Genomic DNA, 19792 nt, shown 5'->3' with positions numbered 1-19792 from the left:
ACTTGTGAGGGAGTAAAAATGTTGAAATATCATTTGGTGATCCTCAAATTGTGGCGCTGGCCCCCCTGGGTGATCGGAGGGGTTGGCGGGTGAGGCCTACTCATAAAACGTCTTCACGGATGGCGGGTCTGTTAGTGACCAGTGATGGTGCCAGCAAAGTATGCAGTAATTTGTACAGAAAAATGAATATTATAAGGTTTTCAATGGTATTTCAAATTGGGGGCGTGTGGAATTTTTTTTCCCATTTTGGGAATTACATCATCACATGGAAAGTAGCTACTACAGATCTCCAAAGCCCACATGAAGACCTTTAATTTAACGTACGACTTGATGTACTTTTCTACAATGACACTTTTGGCTTTGTTACTTGTGAACTTTGACATTGACTACCTCGTCAAGGTCAAGGTCAATCAATACCAAAAAATAATCAAGCTGAGTGGCTATCTACTTTCGATACAATAACAAAGTTTGGCAAAGATATGATTAAAAAGTCCAGAAAAATTCTGGATTTTGGTGTCGGTGTTGTGTGACATTGCTGCGACCTTGAGATTTGACCTAGAACTGTGTACTTTGGTGGAGCCAAAGCTCAGAAACAAAAGAACATAAATAGCGACTATCGAGTATTTCGGTTGTAATTTGTACTTGTGAGGGAGTAAAAATGTTGAAATATCATTTGGTGCTCCTCAAATTGTGGCGCTGGCCCCCCTGGGTGATCGCGGGGGTTGGCGGGTGAGGCCTACTCATAAAACGTCTTCACGGATGGCAGGTATTTTAGTGACCAGTGATGGTGCCAGCAAAGTATGCAGTAATTTGTACAGAAAAATGAATATTATGAGATTTTCAATAGTATTTCAAATTGGGGGCGTGGGGAAATTTTTTTTCCCACACGCCCCCAATGGGCGGACATGATGGAAATTAATTGAGAAGCACTGACAAACAATTTTGTCAATAACAATAATAATAATAATAACACAACTAATAGTAATGTAATAACAAAATGGCCTCTAATATCTGGTTATTGAGTCCAAAGCAAAACCCCCTTAGACTAAAAAACAAGACAAACAGTTCCCCCCACTGGATCGCCGCGCCACGTCCGCGTTATCTGATGGACGCTCCACTTCCTCCAGATCACATCTCCGTGACCCCAAAACAGTGGCTAAGTACCCAAAGCCGCGGCTGTCTCGCTTGTCAGACGTCATTAAGTGGCAGGCGCCTCTCAAACGGCAGACAAGCAGACAGACGGACAAGTGCGGCTGTCTCCGAGCGCTCCACTCAGCCGCGACGTAACGCCGTGTAATGTACCCCCCCCCCCCCCCCGACCCCCCCGGTCCCCGTACAGATTGGACTTCAAGGACCTTGTGAATCCGCTTTTGTTAGCCAAACAGGAAATGACATGAAAAAATCAATTAGCGACTAGTAGTTTCACAAGTGGAACCGCTCGCCGTCGCAGGAGCGATCAGAGACTCGAACCGGAACGCCACACAATCTTCCTGAGATAAACAACTCCGTCCAGGCTACCTGTTAGCAAGTCGGAATGTTGGCCGCGTCAACACACGGCCTCCATTACCATCACTGGAAATCTCACATGGGAATGTAAAAGTAACGTTTTAGCACCAAACATGATCAATTCCCTCGCTATTACTGGGGTTACATTTGACCGAAGTCGTGTCTTTTCCTCCCTGATGCAAGATCAGGCTTCGCTACACATCTTAAACTACAGCTCTGCTAACAATCGGTCAGCTACAGACGTAGGAACTGTTAGTTTGTAGCTGTTAAAATGAGAGTGTAATGTTAGCATGTTAGCATTTAAGCTACACAAACACACAGGCTGCACGGTGATTGAGTGGTGAGCACGTAGACCTCAGGCTTCGCTACACATCTTAAACTACAGCTCTGCTAACAATCGGTCAGCTACAGACGTAGGAACTGTTACTTTGTAGCTGTTAAAATGAGAGTGTAATGTTAGCATGTTAGCATTTAAGCTACACACACACACACGGACTGTACGGCGGTTGAGTGATTAGCGCGTGGACCTCAGGCTTCACTACATATCTTAAACTACAGCTCTGCCAACAACCGGTCAGCTACAGACGTAGGAACTGTTACTTTGTAGCTGTTAAAATGAGAGTGTAATGTTAGCATGTTAGCATTTAAGCTACACACACACACACGGGCTGCACGGCGATCAAGTGGTTAGCGCGTAGCCCTCAGGCTTCGCTACACATCTTAAATTACAGCTCTGCTAACAATCGGTCAGATACAGACGTAGGAACTGTTACTTTGTAGCTGTTAAAATGAGAGTGAAACGTTAGCACGTTAGCATTTAAGCTAAACACACACACACACGGACTGTACGGCGGTTGAGTGATTAGCGCGTAGACCTCAGGCTTCGCTACACATCTTAAACTACAGCTCTGCCAACAATCGGTCAACTACAGATGTAGGAACGTTAGCATATAATGTTACAAAATAATGTACATGTTAGCATTTAAGCTACACAAACACACGAGCTGCATGGTGACTGAGTGGTTAGCACGTAGACCTCAGGCTTCGCTACACATCTTAAATTACAGCTCTGCTAATCAGTCAGCGACAGATGTAGGAACTGTTAGTTTGTAGCTGTTGAAATGAGAGAGTAACGTTAGCAAGTTAGCATTTAAGCTACACACACACACAGGCTGCACGGCGGTTGAGTGGTTAGCACGTCGACCTCACAGCTAGGAGACCCGAGTTCAATACCACCCTCGGCCATCTCTGTGTGGAGTTAGCATGTTCTCAGTTAGCATGTGTGGGTTTTCTCCGGTTTCCTCCCACATTCCAAACACATGCTAGGTTAGTTAGCGACTCCAAATTGTCCATAGGTATGAATGTGAGTGTGAATGGTTGTTTGTCTATATGTGCCCTGTGATTGGCTGGCATTCCAGCATGAAGGCTAAGCTATTAGAATGCTAGCTATAGCGGCACCTCTGACACTTTTTTAAAAATGGTTCCAAAATATTGAATACGGTAGCGTGCAAAGCCTGCAGGATGCCATGCCGAGGCTTTTGTTTGTGGTTTCCCTTCCTTATTTCCCCTCTGGATAAGCAATTTCCATTTCTAGGCGTGATGGACACTTTTCCAGCACTTTTATCTGCTGCAGTTCCTGTGTTTGCATGTGGAACACGAGAGGGTGGAACATTAGGAGCAGTTAGCCTCAGGTAACCACAGCGCCGGGCCCCGGCCTGACAAAAGGAGCAGTGGATCACAGGAGGAAATGTTCTTGTTTTTCAGGTCTCGGGATTCTTCCACTGGGGTCTGAATGGGAGAGACGTAGCAGTCTTGGAAGGTAAGTGGTTTTGGGGAACCGAGCAAGCACATGTGGCTAAACGCTCACAAAACATGAGTCCAGTAAAAGAACTCCACCAAGGCAACCATAATAAAGACGATATGCTAATATTGGAAGTAAGGCATCAAAAACCAGGAAATGACAAGACCTTGCAAGGTTTTTCCCACCCTGGTCCCAAACCTGGACCTGATGCTCATTACTAAAGGCTTACAAAGAACCAAACACAATAATAATAAAGATTCGCACAAAAAAATAAACTAGATTTTGCTTTTTCTGGTTAACTAGTTTTTGCTTTGACAAAAATATAAGACGACTAGTTTTTCATTCATTCATTCATTCATTTTCTACCACTTTTTCCTCACGAGGGTCGCTGGGGTGCTGGAGCCTATCCCAGCAGTCTTCGGGCGAGAGGCGGAGTACACCCTGGACTGGTGGCCAGCCAGCCAATCACAGGGCACATATAGACAAACAACCATTCACACTCACATTCATACCTATGGACAATTTGGAGTAATGCTAATTAACCTAGCATGTTTTTTTTTGGAATGTGGGAGGAAACCGGAGTACCCGGAAAAAACCCACGCATGCACGGGGAGAAACTCCATATGCAAACTCCATACAGAGATGGCCGAGGGTGGAATTGAACCCTGGTCTCCTACGACTAGTTTTTCAGGACCCAATTTTGAAAAAAAAAAAATGACTTTTAAGATAAATTCACAGCTGTTGATGTCACTGGTGTGTGAGTGACAGGAAGAAAAGCTCAGACTTCTAGGTAAAAATCGCATATTTGGCAATTTTTTTTCGAGTTACGCGAGTACCGTACCAACAAACAAAAATGAAAGCACGGTCTAGTGACGGACAAGCTAACACTTCCCTATCGCTAGCTAATTCGTTCAGCTCTTCCAAGAGGATCCCAAGCCAGTTGAGAGACACGGTCTCTCCAATGTGACCTGGGTCTTACCCAAGACCTACTCCTAGTCGGATGTGCCCTGAAAAACTAAACTGGGACGCTCCATGGAGGCATCCCGGAAGTGCTTCTCACCCTCTCTAAGGGAGAGCCCAGCTAGTATTGGCATAAAAATCGGGTATCGGTTCCGTGGTCCCCATTGGGTGGTAGGCCGCTTAACGAAGGTGCTTACCCTTCCTTGGTACGGCAAATCAAACATTGGCAGAAACTTCCAAAAAAAACTCCATGAATGCACTCTCGAATAGTCGTCACTGATGCTACTACAACAACACGGAAAATGTCTGGTAGCTTCCGGATGATCCGACCCCAAAGATTCCCAAACACTGCTAAACTCATCTGGCGGATTTCCAACTCTACCGGACCAGTAGACTATGGTGGGGGTACCCAACACGACAAATGGTTATCTGGGAATTCCAGGCTTCATAACAGTACGCTTCCACCTGAATTCTCGGAATCAGACCGACGAAGAGGACCCCCAGATGGACCGCTTTACAAGTCGAAGAACAAGTAGCGTGGGAGACACCCAACATGGCTTTCTTTGTCCCAACATGAAGGATTCCATCCACCCTGTTGCACACCTGACATGATGGGCGTCATTACACGCCAACCATTAGTCTTTTGGAAAAAGGCCTCCGGCTAGGAAGTCTGCTTCAAAATCAAAGCGGTACCACGTATTCCCGGTGGAATTGACCCTGGCGGTGCCCTCTGTGGGTTGTGTTGACAATGCTAGCATGTGTGCTATACAGCTATCCTCATTCAACCAATGCCCAATAACTTATCGATAATCAGTTGCAAAGTTGCTGAGATGTCTTACTGGATGGCGGACATGTTTTTCAACCAATTTGGCTCAAATTTGACACACATGTGGTTCTCCGTCCCCTACAGATGTGTACCGAATTTCGTGCGGTTTCGGCTAAACACCTTAAAGTTACAGTCGCCGTTTCATAGAGCGGGCGTCACCCCAATGGGCCATCGACTGTATTGTCTGTGTAAGCTAAGGCTTCTACTCTTGAAGGGTTGCACATAAATGGGTGAAAATTGGTCAAAACCTGCACCCCCACCATGTTGTTAGTGCTATTACTTTTCGGAGAAATACACCACACGGTGGCGCCGTCGTTAAACATCATAAGTCGGATTGACAGCTCGGCCAACAGCTACAGACGTGAGAACTGTTAGTTTGTAGCTGTTAAAATGAGAGTGTAATGTTAGCACGTTAGCATTTAAGCTACACACACACATGGGCTGCACGGTGGTCAAGTGGTTAGCGCGTAGACCTCAGGCTTGGCTACACATCTTAAACTACAGCTCTGCTAACAATCGGTCAGCTACAGACGTGGGAACTGTTAGTTTGTAGCTGTTAAAATGAGAGAGTAATGTTAGCACGTTAGCATTTAAGCTACACACACACACACACGGGCTGCACGGCGGTCGAGTGGTTAGCGCGTAGACCTCAGCTCTGCTAACAATCGGTAGTTTGTAGCTGTTAAAATGAGAGTGCAACGTTAGCACGTTAGCATTTAAGCTACACACATCGCATCGCGAAATTTGGTAAACAAATTTAACGGACTGTGAACAGGCACGTGTTTGAATCTGAGCAGGTTTGGTTGAAAAACATGGCCGCCATAGAGCAAAACGTTTGGGCATGGATATCTGAATCCGTGTATGCTAGAATGGCGGCGCCACCAAAGTAATCCAAATCATTCTAACTAGCCTCATTAGCTTCATGACAGAGTACTTCCTGTATAGGAAGACCCGTACCTCGCCTTCAACAACGAGGAATGCAAAGAATCCTCACAAGTGTTCTTCGGTTTTAGCTGCTCCAAGCTAAAGCTAACAGCTGCTAGCAAAAAAAGCTAGCATGAAGACCCTGACTTGCTCTACAATGGCCGAAGTACACACAAAAAGTCGCCGCTTGTTTTGACGAAGAAGCTTTTCGGAAATGTATGTTTCCATCAGATGAGACCGTCGGCCTGCCTTAAGGGAATTCAACCTACACGCTTTCCTAACCTGTCAGTCCACAATCCTCGGAGGCCTCGCTGAGTCATGGCGACTGGGAAAGGAAGAGCCACCCTCGGATCTTCACTGCTGAACTGGTGCCAAACGATAAATGTGACGAGCGATGGGAACCGAGCAGGGTTGCTCAATGTTGTCGTTTTCTAAACGCGTGTTTGATTCCAGCTAAATGGGCACCACAGCCAAGATGGCCATCAATAATATTAATAATAAATTATAAAAAATAAAATAAAAATAAAAAAAATAAAATAAAATAATAAAAAAATAAATAAATCAATAAAATTAATAATATTTATAATAAACCAAAACATATCAGAGCTGTATATTAATATATATCATAACAGTAACCACAAGAACATACTCCTTTATTAGCTTTCTTGCAATGCCCTTATATCTCATTTTAACACTTGAGATGAATCCAATTTACACAAATCCTAATTGGCTCTACTTCCCAACCAGGAATGTTTACGGAATCTTTACGATGCATATCTTTCCGAAGAAGATTACATCATTTTAGAAGACGCTTTTTGGGGCTCAGGTCACTTCTCATTTTGATGAGGGAGGTCACTATCAGAGCATGAGGAGGAACCAATGAACAACAACCAAGTAGGAATGATGAGAAAAATAACAAAAGAGAGAGAAAGAAAGAAAGAAAGAAAGAAAGAAAGAAAGAAAGAAAGAAAGAAAAGAAAAAACAAAAATGAAAGAAAGAAAAAATAAAAATAAAAATATGAAAACATGAAAGAAATAAAGAAAAAAAGAAAAAATGAAAGAAAGAAAAAAAGAAAAAAGAAAAAAGAAAAAAAAAGAAAAATGAAAGAAAGAAAGAAAAAAAGAAAAAAGAAAAAAGAAAAAAGAAAGAAGGAAAGAAAGAAAGAAAAAAACGAATGAAAGAAAGAAAAAACAAAAATGAAAGAAAAAAAAGAAAGAAAGAAGAAAAAAGAAAAAATGAAAGAAAGAAAGAAAGAAAGAAAGGAAATAAAGAAAAAAATGAAAGAAAGAAAGAAAGAAAAAAAAATGAAAGAAAGAAAAAAAGAAAGAAAAAATGAAAATATGAAAAAATGAAAGAAAGGAAGAAAAAAAGAAAGAAAAAATGAAAGAAAGAAAAAATGATAGAAAGAAAGAAAGACAGAAAGAAAAAGAAAAAAAGAAAAAATGAAAGAAAGAAAAAGAAAAATGATAGAAAGAAAGAAAGAAAAAAAGAAAAAATGAAAGAAAGAAAGAAAGAAAGAAAGAAAGAAAAAAGAAAGAAAATAACGAAAGAGACAGAATGACAAGAAAGAGAATGATGTGAAAGAGAACAGGATGAGGAATGAAAAATGGAGAACATGACAAGAAAGAGAATGATGAAAAATACAGAATGAGAAAGCAAAATGCTGAGAAACCAAAAATAAGAAAGTGAGAAAGAGAGAGAATGACAAGAAAGGGATAGAATGATAAATAATTCAAAATAAATTTAATTAAAATACACAATAAATATTAACATTAATAAATCTTTACATTATTACATTGTCGAATATTTTTTCTATGAAAAAAATAATAATGCAATAATTATCCATTAATATTTTTTTTCTTCATTTAAAATTTTTTAAGAAAAAAAAAAATTAAATATATTTCATGGCCTTTTTTTTTCCCCATTTCTTGACTGGAATTATGACAAGAACTCGGTGAAACAGAAGTGAAGACGTGCGCTGCCAAAAGTGACTTTGACAGGCTGAGCTAATCATGCATGCATTAAAAGACACCTCACCCCCCCCCCAAACCCAACCCCCCCAGGCTCCATAATCCTTTTATCATTTTCTTCTCCTGCAAATATAATGAAGCAAAGGGAAGGCAGGGCTTGTGTGGACGTGTGCTGCTGTCCCATCATCGTCTTCCTCATTTCCCTTCTTAAACACGACGAGCTTGGACTAAAATAGACTTTTGCTCGTAAACTTTGCGGCTTTTTCATTGTTGGGAATGTACATATTTGACCCCCCCCCCCTCTCCCACCCGTTGCCCAGCAGGAGTCCTGGCAGGAGGTGTGTGCACATGTGGCGTGTCTGTGCGTGGACGCCATTACACAAATATATCTCACACCTCTTTTACCTTTTATGGTGTGTGTGTGTGTGTGTGTGAAGGTCATGATCATATGGAGGCCAGGTGGAAGGGCCTATAGACAAAAGGGAGGGAGGGGCTCATAAGCAGCAGCTGCAGTGCAGAAAGAAGATGACATTAAGAAGGGGGGGGGCAATAATGTAAAAAAATGATTGCATTTATTACGAGTGTTGTAATGATTGTGATAGGAATGGGTGGTCAGGGGGAAAAAAAGCGAGCGAGTCTATGTTGAAATGTGCTCTTATTGGAGGGGGAAGGTGGGGGGGCATGGGCGGGGGGGGGTCATAAAAAGGGAGTCAAGCGGCTGCCATAAAATACATGTATGTTTGCTTTACAAAGAGCTCTTTCCTGAGAGCTGTCCGCAGTTGGCGGCTTCATTTTAAGGAATCTCGCCTTCAAGTGTAAACCGGCCGGGGGTCTGGTTCCTGTGACACGCTGTGGGCACCGCTGCCCCCCCCCCTCCCAACTCCGCATTCCTCACGCTGCAACGGCGGAAACAACCCCACGACTGTCTCGCCGCGCCGTTACAGTATGCGCATTCTCCTTCACGAGCTCAAAATGTTGACTTAACGAACGACGAAGACAACAACGCTTGACTGACTTGGTGGATTATTTACAGTCAATATGTTTATCATTATTAAGTGGGGGGGGGGGGGGTCACATCATTTATGACAACCTTTTTGTTGCTAGAGTACAGTTTTTTATTATATGTGCCAAAGTGGCTCAATAAATAAAAAAATATTATTAAAAAATATGAAAAAAATTCTCTAAAGTCTCTATTATGTTAAGTTTTACTTCATGATCAATGTATATATTATTTAAATTTAAATATTCAATTTTGATGATTTTTATTTAATTAGTGTATTATAAAATACTTTTGCATAATTTGTAATTTAATTCATTCATTAGTAGTAATTTATTCAATTTAATAATTTTAAAAAAAATATTTTTTAATATTTAAATTTAATTTCATGCATTCATTAGTAGTAATTTATTCAATTTAATATTTAACAATTTTTAAAATATTTATTTATATTTAAATTTAATTTCATTCATTCATTAGTAGTAATTTATTCAATTTAATATTTAATAATTTTCAAAGTATTTTTTAATATTTAAATTTAATTTCATTCATCCATTAGAAGTAATTTATTCAATTTAATATAACTATTTTAAAAATATTTTGTAATATTTAAAAATGTAATTTCATTCATTCATTAGTAGTAATTTATTCAATTTAATATTTAACAATTTTTTAAATATTTGTTATATTTACATTTAATTTCATTCATTCATTAGTAGTAATTTATTCAATTTAATATTTAATATTTTTTAAAATATCTTTTAATATTTAAATTTAATAAATATAATGTACATATATAATATTAAATATATAATATTATAATAAATATTTCATACATAAATAAAATATATTTAATATTATATTTAATATATTTCATGACTTCGCTGATTAGCATTGCTGTGCATTGACGAACGCTTCATGTCAGCAACTTAAACGTCTCATATCTCCAGCACACACATTCATACACAGAGCCCCCCCCACACTCATCGCGCCCCACCCCCGACCAGACTGCAGGTGCCGGGCCCACCTCGGGGTCCCTGCCGGGCTCTCGTTAGGCCTGGTGCCATTCAGGCGGCCCCTCACATGGAACCCCGAGTGCTTTGTGTTGCTCTGACAGGCCTCGTCGTCATGTGGCGGCGGGACCGTGCTGAGCCTATAGTGTTCAACCCCCCCCCCCCCCCCTCCACCACCCCCACCCCCCTCCCTGACAGGCTTTGCAGCAGGAGACTGTTTGTTTTACGTTGAAGAACCACAGCTTTCATCAGAGTCCACTCTAGGATTCAAGCCTGCATCACCAATAATACGTCCTGCTGCTCTGTTTCCATGGTAACCAGCAGTAGTCACATTAAAACATACTATACTGATAGCTGCATCCTCTTTTACACACACACACACACACACACACACACACACACACACACACACACACACACACACACACACACACACACAGCAACATCAACAGGAGTGTTGCTGAGTGACACAGCGGACTCGGACGGATCCGTTTCCACTTCCGTGAAATCTAAACATTCGTTTGTTTACCCTCATCCTGAACTGGGACCAGGCCCCGGGTACTGGGATAGGGACCCGTGTTATTTCGTACTTTCACTTTGGTTCCAGGCAGCCGGGAACTTTTCATTTGTAAATTTAATCCGATTTAGTTGAGCGTTCCTTGCTATTCTAGTGGATTTTCCGGATTAATTATTCTTTTGGATGCATATTCCAGTTACGGGATTCCATGGTTTTCCAAGTTTTCATGTTAGCAGTGCCGTTTAATCCCGCTTCCATATGTTGGTACTTAGCCTTTCTGGTTCGGATTGAGCTGTTTTTTGTATTGATTGTAATTGCCACCATGTCCCGGTATTCCGGGGTAAAGCATATCGATATCTGTAGCCGATCGATCGGAGTACTCGTATTATTTCGTACTTTCACTTTGGTTCCAGGCAGCTGGGAATTTTTCATTTGTAAATTTAATCCGATTTAATTGAGCGTTCCTTGCTATTCTAGTGGAGTTTCCGGATTTATTATTCTTTTGGATGAATATTCCAGTTACGGGCTTCCATGGTTTTCCAAGTGTTCATGTTAGCAGTGCCGTTTAACCCGCTTCCATATGTCGGTACTTCGCCTTTCTGGTTCGGATTGAGCACTTTTTTGTATTGACTGTAATTGCCACCATGTCCCGGTATTCCGGGGTAAAGCATATCAATATCCGTAGCCGATCGATCGGAGTACTCGTATTATTTAGTACTTTCACTTTGGTTCCAGGCAGCTGGGAATTTTTCATTTGTAAATTTAATCCGATTTAGTTGAGCGTTCCTTGCTATGCTAGTGGACTTTCCGGATTAATTATTCTTTTGGACGCATATTCCAGTTTCCGGCTTCCACGTTTTTCCAAGTTTTCATGTTAGCAGTGAATCCGATTTAGTTGAGAGTTCCTTGCTATGCTAGTGGATTTTCCGGATTTATTATTCTTTTGGATGCATATTCCAGTTTCCGGCATCCATGGTTTTCCAAGTTTTCATGTTAGCAGTGAATCCGATTTAGTTGAGAGTTCCTTGCTATTCTAGTGGACTTTCCGGATTAATTATTCTTTTGGACGCATATTCCAGTTACGGGCTTCCATGGTTTTCCAAGTTTTCATGTTAGCAGTGCCGTTTAACCCGCTTCCATATTTTGGTACTTAGCCTTTCTGGTTCGGATTGAGCTGTTTTTTGTATTGACTGTAATTGCCACCATGTCCCGGTATTCCGGGGTTAAGCATATCGATATCCGTAGTACCCGTATTATTTAGTACTTTCATCTTTGGTTCCAGGCAGCTGGGAATTTTTCATTTGTAAATTAAATCCGATTTAGTTGAGCGTTCCTTGCTATGCTAGTGGATTTTCCGGATTTATTATTCTTTTGGATGCATATTCCAGTTTCCGGCTTCCATGGTTTTCCAAGTTTTCATGTTAGCAGTGAATCCGATTTAGTTGAGAGTTCCTTGCTATGCTAGTGGACTTTCCGGATTAATTATTCTTTTGGACGCATATTCCAGTTACGGGCTTCCATGGTTTTCCAAGTTTTCATGTTAGCAGTGCCGTTTAACCCGCTTCCATATGTTGGTACTTAGCCTTTCTGGTTCGGAGTGAGCTGTTTTTTGTATTGATTGTAATTGCCACCATGTCCCGGTATTCCGGGGTAAAGCATATCGATATCCGTAGCCGATCGATCGGAGTACTCGTATTATTTAGTACTTTCACTTTGGTTCCAGGCAGCTGGGAATTTTTCATTTGTAAATTTATTCCGATTTAGTTGAGCGTTCCTTGCTATGCTAGTGGACTTTCCGGATTAATTATTCTTTTGGACGCATATTCCAGTTTCCGGCTTCCACGTTTTTCCAAGTTTTCATGTTAGCAGTGAATCCGATTTAGTTGAGAGTTCCTTGCTATGCTAGTGGATTTTCCGGATTTATTATTCTTTTGGATGCATATTCCAGTTTCCGGCATCCATGGTTTTCCAAGTTTTCATGTTAGCAGTGAATCCGATTTAGTTGAGAGTTCCTTGCTATTCTAGTGGACTTTCCGGATTAATTATTCTTTTGGACGCATATTCCAGTTACGGGCTTCCATGGTTTTCCAAGTTTTCATGTTAGCAGTGCCGTTTAACCCGCTTCCATATTTTGGTACTTAGCCTTTCTGGTTCGGATTGAGCTGTTTTTTGTATTGACTGTAATTGCCACCATGTCCCGGTATTCCGGGGTTAAGCATATCGATATCCGTAGTACCCGTATTATTTAGTACTTTCATCTTTGGTTCCAGGCAGCTGGGAATTTTTCATTTGTAAATTAAATCCGATTTAGTTGAGCGTTCCTTGCTATGCTAGTGGATTTTCCGGATTTATTATTCTTTTGGATGCATATTCCAGTTTCCGGCTTCCATGGTTTTCCAAGTTTTCATGTTAGCAGTGAATCCGATTTAGTTGAGAGTTCCTTGCTATGCTAGTGGACTTTCCGGATTAATTATTCTTTTGGACGCATATTCCAGTTACGGGCTTCCATGGTTTTCCAAGTTTTCATGTTAGCAGTGCCGTTTAACCCGCTTCCATATGTTGGTACTTAGCCTTTCTGGTTCGGAGTGAGCTGTTTTTTGTATTGATTGTAATTGCCACCATGTCCCGGTATTCCGGGGTAAAGCATATCGATATCCGTAGCCGATCGATCGGAGTACTCGTATTATTTAGTACTTTCACTTTGGTTCCAGGCAGCTGGGAATTTTTCATTTGTAAATTTATTCCGATTTAGTTGAGCGTTCCTTGCTATGCTAGTGGACTTTCCGGATTAATTATTCTTTTGGACGCATATTCCCGTTACGGGCTTCCATGGTTTTCCAAGTTTTCATGTTAGCAGTGCCGTTTAACCCGCTTCCATATTTTGGTACTTCGCCTTTCTGGTTCGGAGTGAGCTGTTTTTTGTATTGACTGTAATTGCCACCATGTCCCGGTATTCCCGGGTAAAGCATATCGATATCCGTAGCCGATCAATCGGAGTACCCGTATTATTTAGTACTTTCACTTTGGTTCCAGGCAGCTGGGAATTTTTCATTTGTAAATTTAATCCGATTTAGTTGAGCGTTCCTTGCTATGCTAGTGGATTTTCCGGATTTATTATTCTTTTGGATGCATATTCCAGTTACGGGCTTCCATGGTTTTCCAAGTTTTCATGTTAGCAGTGAATCCGATTTAGTTGAGAGTTCCTTGCTATGCTAGTGGACTTTCCGGATTAATTATTCTTTTGGACGCATATTCCAGTTACGGGCTTCCATGGTTTTCCAAGTTTTCATGTTAGCGGTGCCGTTTAACCCGCTTCCATATGTTGGTACTTAGCCTTTCTGGTTCGGATTGAGCTGTTTTTTGTATTGACTGTAATTGCCACCATGTCCCGGTATTCCGGGGTAAAGCATATCGATATCCGTAGCCGATCGATCGGAGTACTCGTATTATTTCGTACTTTCACTTTGGTTCCAGGCAGCTGGGAATTTTTCATTTGTAAATTAAATCCGATTTAATTGAGCGTTCCTTGCTATGCTAGTGGATTTTCCGGATTTATTATTCTTTTGGATGCATATTCCAGTTTCCGGCTTCCACGTTTTTCCAAGTTTTCATGTTAGCAGTGAATCCGATTTAGTTGAGAGTTCCTTGCTATGCTAGTGGATTTTCCGGATTTATTATTCTTTTGGATGCATATTCCAGTTTCCGGCTTCCATGGTTTTCCAAGTTTTCATGTTAGCAGTGCCGTTTAACCCGCTTCCATATTTTGGTACTTAGCCTTTCTGTTTCGGATTGAGCTGTTTTTTGTATTGACTGTAATTGCCACCATGTCCCGGTATTCCGGGGATAACACGATTGGCGGATGTTTCAAATCCAGGTTATTAACAAATTGACATAACAAGATGGAACCCGCGACATCGCAGCATTTGGCAACCTTGAGGTTGGGCGAAACGAGGGAGAGTTTGGGTTCCAAAAAAAAAAAAAAAAATTCCCCACCCAGCATGTGAAAAAACCTGTGTCGGATTTCCTCACAGACAAGGTCACCCTCTCCCGGTGTCGCCTCCGTGGCTCCACGCCGTAACTCAATCTGGCGCGGGACGGCGAAAGGAAGCAGCAGAAGTGGCGGGCGACTTCGTGTTTCTGTTCTTCTTCTCAACTCGAGAGTTGCGTGTTTGCATGAAAACGAGATTGGGTAGTCGGAGCTGCACAGCCCAGCGAACACTCGGAATGTTTGGGATTGTGCGGAGTAATCCCTCCCAGCTGCCTCTCAGCGCACTCTTCTGCCACTTCCTCGCCACACGAAAAAAACTCGACTTTTGTTTTGGGAGGGACGGGTGCTGAACATTGACAGCTTTTACACGTTTCGGCCATCTTACCCAAACGACAGCCAGTGAGCAGGGAAGGACGAGGGGGTCGAGAAGGGGGGGGACAAAAAGGAGCACAAAGGAACGCGTAATTAAGACAGGAAACGGGAGAAGAGAGGAAGGACTCTGGAGGCTTTGAGACACAGCTCGCTTTTCCAACGCGCGGGACCGATACCCGAGACGTCTGAATGGAAATCAGATCATCTGTTAACACGAGGCACATCACCCCCCCCCCCCGGATGCTGCCCGCAGACCCACACGGACAGGACACTTCCTGTTCCAGGCGTGGAGGTGGCGCAAAGTGTTGTCAAGGTGACCGGCTGTCCCCGGCACACACTTTGCCTCGCAACAACAACAAAAAAACCAACAACGCAGATGCGGAACTTAACACGCGGCCATTCATCAACCAACTGTTGCTCAACGTGATCGTCTCAATTATCAATTATGATATCAATTATCAGTCATAGCAAAATGAAAGGAAAGATCACCTGAAGGCATCTCAGCTCCTTCACCTATTTAAAAATAAAAAAATACTAATTATTAAAATTATTAAAATTATTAAAATTATTAAAATTATTAAAATTATTAAAATTATTAAAATTATTAAAATTATTAAAATTATTAAAATTATTTTATTATTATTAAAAATTAATCTAAAAGAATAAAAATACTTTTACATTATAAAAGATTTTAAACAGACATTTAAAATTAAGATATAACATTTTTATATTTAATTAATTTACATAAAAAAATAAAAATGTAAACATTGGACACTTAAAAATGTAATTGTAAAAAACCTTTTAAATAAAAAAATAAAAATAAAAAAATGTTAACGAAGAAATAAAAATGTAAAGATTTAATCAATTTAAAATAAAAATACAATTTTAAATAACATTTTCAAAATGTAAAAAAACAAACAAATTAAACAAACAAAACAAATTAAAACTATAGTTTACAATTTCAAAATTTAACTCATCAATAAAAAATTTAATTGTAAAAATAAAACAACATTACATAAATCAATTAAAAAAAAATCAGAATTGAAAGTGAAGATTTTTTTTAATGTAATTAATTTTAAATTAAAACTAAAACCCTATTTTAAATTACAACATTTTTAATTTATAAAATCAAATAACCATATATATTTTTAAACTAATGTAATTAATTAACTAATTAATTACATTAAAAATAAAAACACTTAACATAAAAATGAAACCAAAAACAGAGCTTGAGACTACCGCACTAAGCCAATGATACCGTTGGTCATGTGACTGAACGGCCAAGTAGAGGAAGTCCATGAGATTACAAATGAACCAGTGTGAGTACATCCGAAAAGCCGGAACACTTGATCCTAGGTTTTGACCGAGGGAGCGGGGGGGTGGTGGTGGTGGTGGGGGGGGGTGACGATGGAGTCTCAACCCAAACTTCCCCTTTCCTCCGTTTTATTGTGCGGGGTGGAGATAATTACCGATGGCGTGAATGAAAGGCTTTTCGCAAAGCCGCGGATAATGACGGGATGCACAGGCAGGAGAACGAGAGAAGAAGAAAACATGACAGGCAGGTATTAAAATCCCGTGGGTGAGGCAGGAAGGAAGTGGCGAGCGGGATGTGTTGCAACAACAGCGAAGAAGGAGCGAGCACCTTTTCTGTTCCTCGGCACCAATCAAACATCCGCATGTTCTCCTCCTTCGCCCGTGTTGCGTTGATTTATGGCGACGATCGCTGACCTCTTTTCTCTCCAAATTGCGTTTTTTTTTTCTCCCTGCCCCCCCCCCTCTTCCAGGGAACGTCCCACCAAATTTGGAGCGGCTGCATAATTCTTTCAGACAGCGTAAATTACACAGTGCGCTTCCTCGTCGGTGGCTGGAGGAATGTCTCGCAGCAATGATGGAGGGATGATGGAGGGATGGGAAACCAAAGCAATATGTAGCGGCACGTATCTGGACCTGGCTGGTACGCGTTCGCCGCCACAGGTAAACACGGAAAACAGATAAAGGCCAGTGTTTGGGGAGGCACGCTTCTTTTGGTCCGTTGATATGCGTGCCTTTCACACAGCAACCCATAATTAAGGTGTTCAAACTGCGGCCCGAGGCATTTCTTCATTAAAAATCAGCAATAATTTAACAAGAATAAAGTAAAGAAAAAAGAATAACACCATGATTTTATGATAACAAATAAAGTTGTACTTTAAAGAGTACTTTTTGGAAAATTAGTTAGCAGAAAAACTACAATATTAGGAGAATAAAGTCAAAATATTATGGGTATTAAGTAGGGATGTCCGATAAAATCGGCCGCCGATGATTATCAGCCTAAAAATGTGATATCGGGTGATATCCTGAGGACTTTTTTTAAAATTACAAATCAGCAATAATACAATATTAAGAGAATAAAGTCAAAATATTATGGGTATTAAGTAGAGATGTCCGATAATATCGGCCAACGATGATTATCAGCCTAAAAATGTGATACCGGATGATATCCCGAGGCATTTTTTAAAATTACAAACCAGCAATAACCAGCAATAATACAATATTAGGAGAATAAAGTCAAAATATTATGGGTATTAAGTAGGGATGTCTGATAATATCGGTCGCCGATGATTATCAGCCTAAAAATGTGATATCGGGTGATATCCCGAGGCATTTTTTAAAATTACAAACCAGCAATAATACAATATTAAGAGAATAAAGCCAAAATATTATGGGTATTAAGAAGGGATGTCCGATAATATCGGCCGCCGATGATTATCAGCCTAAAAATGTGATATCGGGTGATATCCCGAGGCATTTTTTAAAATTACAAACCAGCAATAATACAATATTAAGAGAATAAAGTCAAAATATTATGGGTATTAAGAAGGGATGTCCGATAATATCGGCCGCCGATGATTATCAGCCTAAAAATGTGATATCGGGTGATATCCCAAGGAATTTTTTTAAATTACAAATCAGCAATAATTTACCAAGAATAAAGTAAAGAAAGAAGAATAACGTCGTGATTTTATGATAACAAATAAAGTTGTACTTTAAAGAGTACTTTTTGGAAAATTAGGTTGCAGAAAAACTACAATATGAGAAGAATAAAGTCAAAATATTATGGGTATTTTAAGTAGGGACGTCCGATAATATCGGCCGCCGATGATTATCAGCCTAAAAATGGGATATCGGGTGATATCCAGAGGTATTTTTTAAAATTACAAATTAGCCATAAACTTTACAAAAATAAGTCGTATTATAAAACAAAACAAAACAGCAAATAAAGTTGTACTTTAAAGAGTACTTTTTTGAAAATTAGGTTGCAGAAAAACTACAATATGAGAAGAATAAAGTCAAAATATTATGGGTATTTTAAGTAGGGAAGTCCGATAATATCTGCCGCCGATGATTATCAGCGTAAAAATTTGACATTGGGTGATATACCTAGGCATTTTTAAAAATTACAAACCAAATTTGTTTTAAAAAACAAAACCGCAAATAAAGTTGTACTTTAAAGAGTACTTTTTGGAAAATTAGGTTGCAGGAAAACTACAATATGCGAAGAATAAAGTCAAAATATTTTGGGTATTAAGTAAGGATGTCCGATAATATCGACCACCGATGATTATCAGCCTAAAAATGTGATATCGGGTGCAATAATGCATGATTTTGTTGAGTCGTTGGTTTAACGTCCACACTTGGAGCGTTTTGGAGGCCATTTTGACGTCATGAAGAAGAACAAAGTGGACAAAGTCGGCACGTCCACGTGGTCAAATCCCGCTCATGTTCGTTAGCAAGCGTGTCTATCAAATGATCTTTTGACTTTTTACAGGCCATCGGGTATCATTTACTGACACCCCCAACCCCACCCCGACCTTGGAGAAAGGTCCTTCAGATGCCCAGAAGAGGCCCTGGGCTTGTCAAAGGATCGCCTGTTGAAGGTCGGCTGCGGCCGCGTGGAAAAAAAAAAAAAAAGGTGTGTTCTTAGCTTGTTATGTGACACGGTGGGGAGGCTACAGGAAGGTGAGGGGGGGGGGGGAGTGCGGGCAAGGTAGGGAGAGGGGGTGCTGGTGGGGGTGGAGGGGGGGCTCCAAGCATACAACAATGGCTCCTCTCATGTAGGCGGGGGCCATCAGTTAAGTGTGTTTTCCTGCAATTTGAGAAAGTGGAATCTGGTCAAATTGGTGTCCTCTTGAGTTCCGAATGCCTCAAGTTAGGTACCCCGTGTGTGTGTGTGTGTGTGTGTTGGGGGAGTTGTCTACACACTACAGCTGTCCTACCTAGTCAGACTACAGCTGTCCTACCTAGTCTTTCAGCATGAACTGATACACTTTGTTTACTTTCATGTCCTAAGAAGTGTAGACTGTGTGAATATTAATATTATAAGTTTATTCTCATAAAATAGAGACTTTTTTCTCGTTAGAATACAACTATTGTCTCTTGATATTTTGACTTTATTCTCGGAAAATTGCAGTTTTTTTTTAAATTATGTCTCCTTGTAAATAGTTTTTTTCAGAATACACAATATTATATTATATTATATTATATTATAATTAACTAATTAATTACAATTATTATAATTACTTTATAATTATAATATTAAAGTATAATTTTTGGGAAATTAGGTTGCAGAAAAAGTTGTTATGCGAGTAATAATTAAATGTAATAATTTACTTGCATAACAACTTTTTCTGCAACCTAATTTTCCAAAAATGATAATTAAAAATAATAATTAAATGTAATAATTTACTCGCATAACAACTTTTTCTGCAACCTAATATTCCATAAATGACAATTTAATATTATAATTATAAAATAATTGTAATTAATTAGTTAATTATAATATAATATAATATAATATAATATAATAATTATGCGAGTAATAATTTAATTGAATAATTTACTTGCATAACAACTTTTTCTGCAACCTAATTTTACAAA

At 39.9% G+C, this 19792-nt stretch overlaps 2 protein-coding genes across 2 annotated transcripts in view; one reads left to right on the top strand and one right to left on the bottom strand.

Annotated features, from left to right (window-relative positions):
* The window catches only part of afg2a (AFG2 AAA ATPase homolog A), a 104866-nt gene that overhangs the window by 11118 nt on the left and 73956 nt on the right, over positions 1 to 19792 (bottom strand). The window lies entirely within an intron of this gene.
* The window catches only part of ankrd50 (ankyrin repeat domain 50), a 256290-nt gene that overhangs the window by 177100 nt on the left and 59398 nt on the right, over positions 1 to 19792 (top strand). The window lies entirely within an intron of this gene.

This window comes from Doryrhamphus excisus, chromosome 2 (assembly GCF_030265055.1).
Source record: "Doryrhamphus excisus isolate RoL2022-K1 chromosome 2, RoL_Dexc_1.0, whole genome shotgun sequence".
NCBI lineage: Eukaryota > Metazoa > Chordata > Actinopteri > Syngnathiformes > Syngnathidae > Doryrhamphus > Doryrhamphus excisus.
The sequence above is the reverse complement of the archived record's forward strand: the minus strand, read 5'-3'. Positions and strand labels throughout refer to the sequence as shown.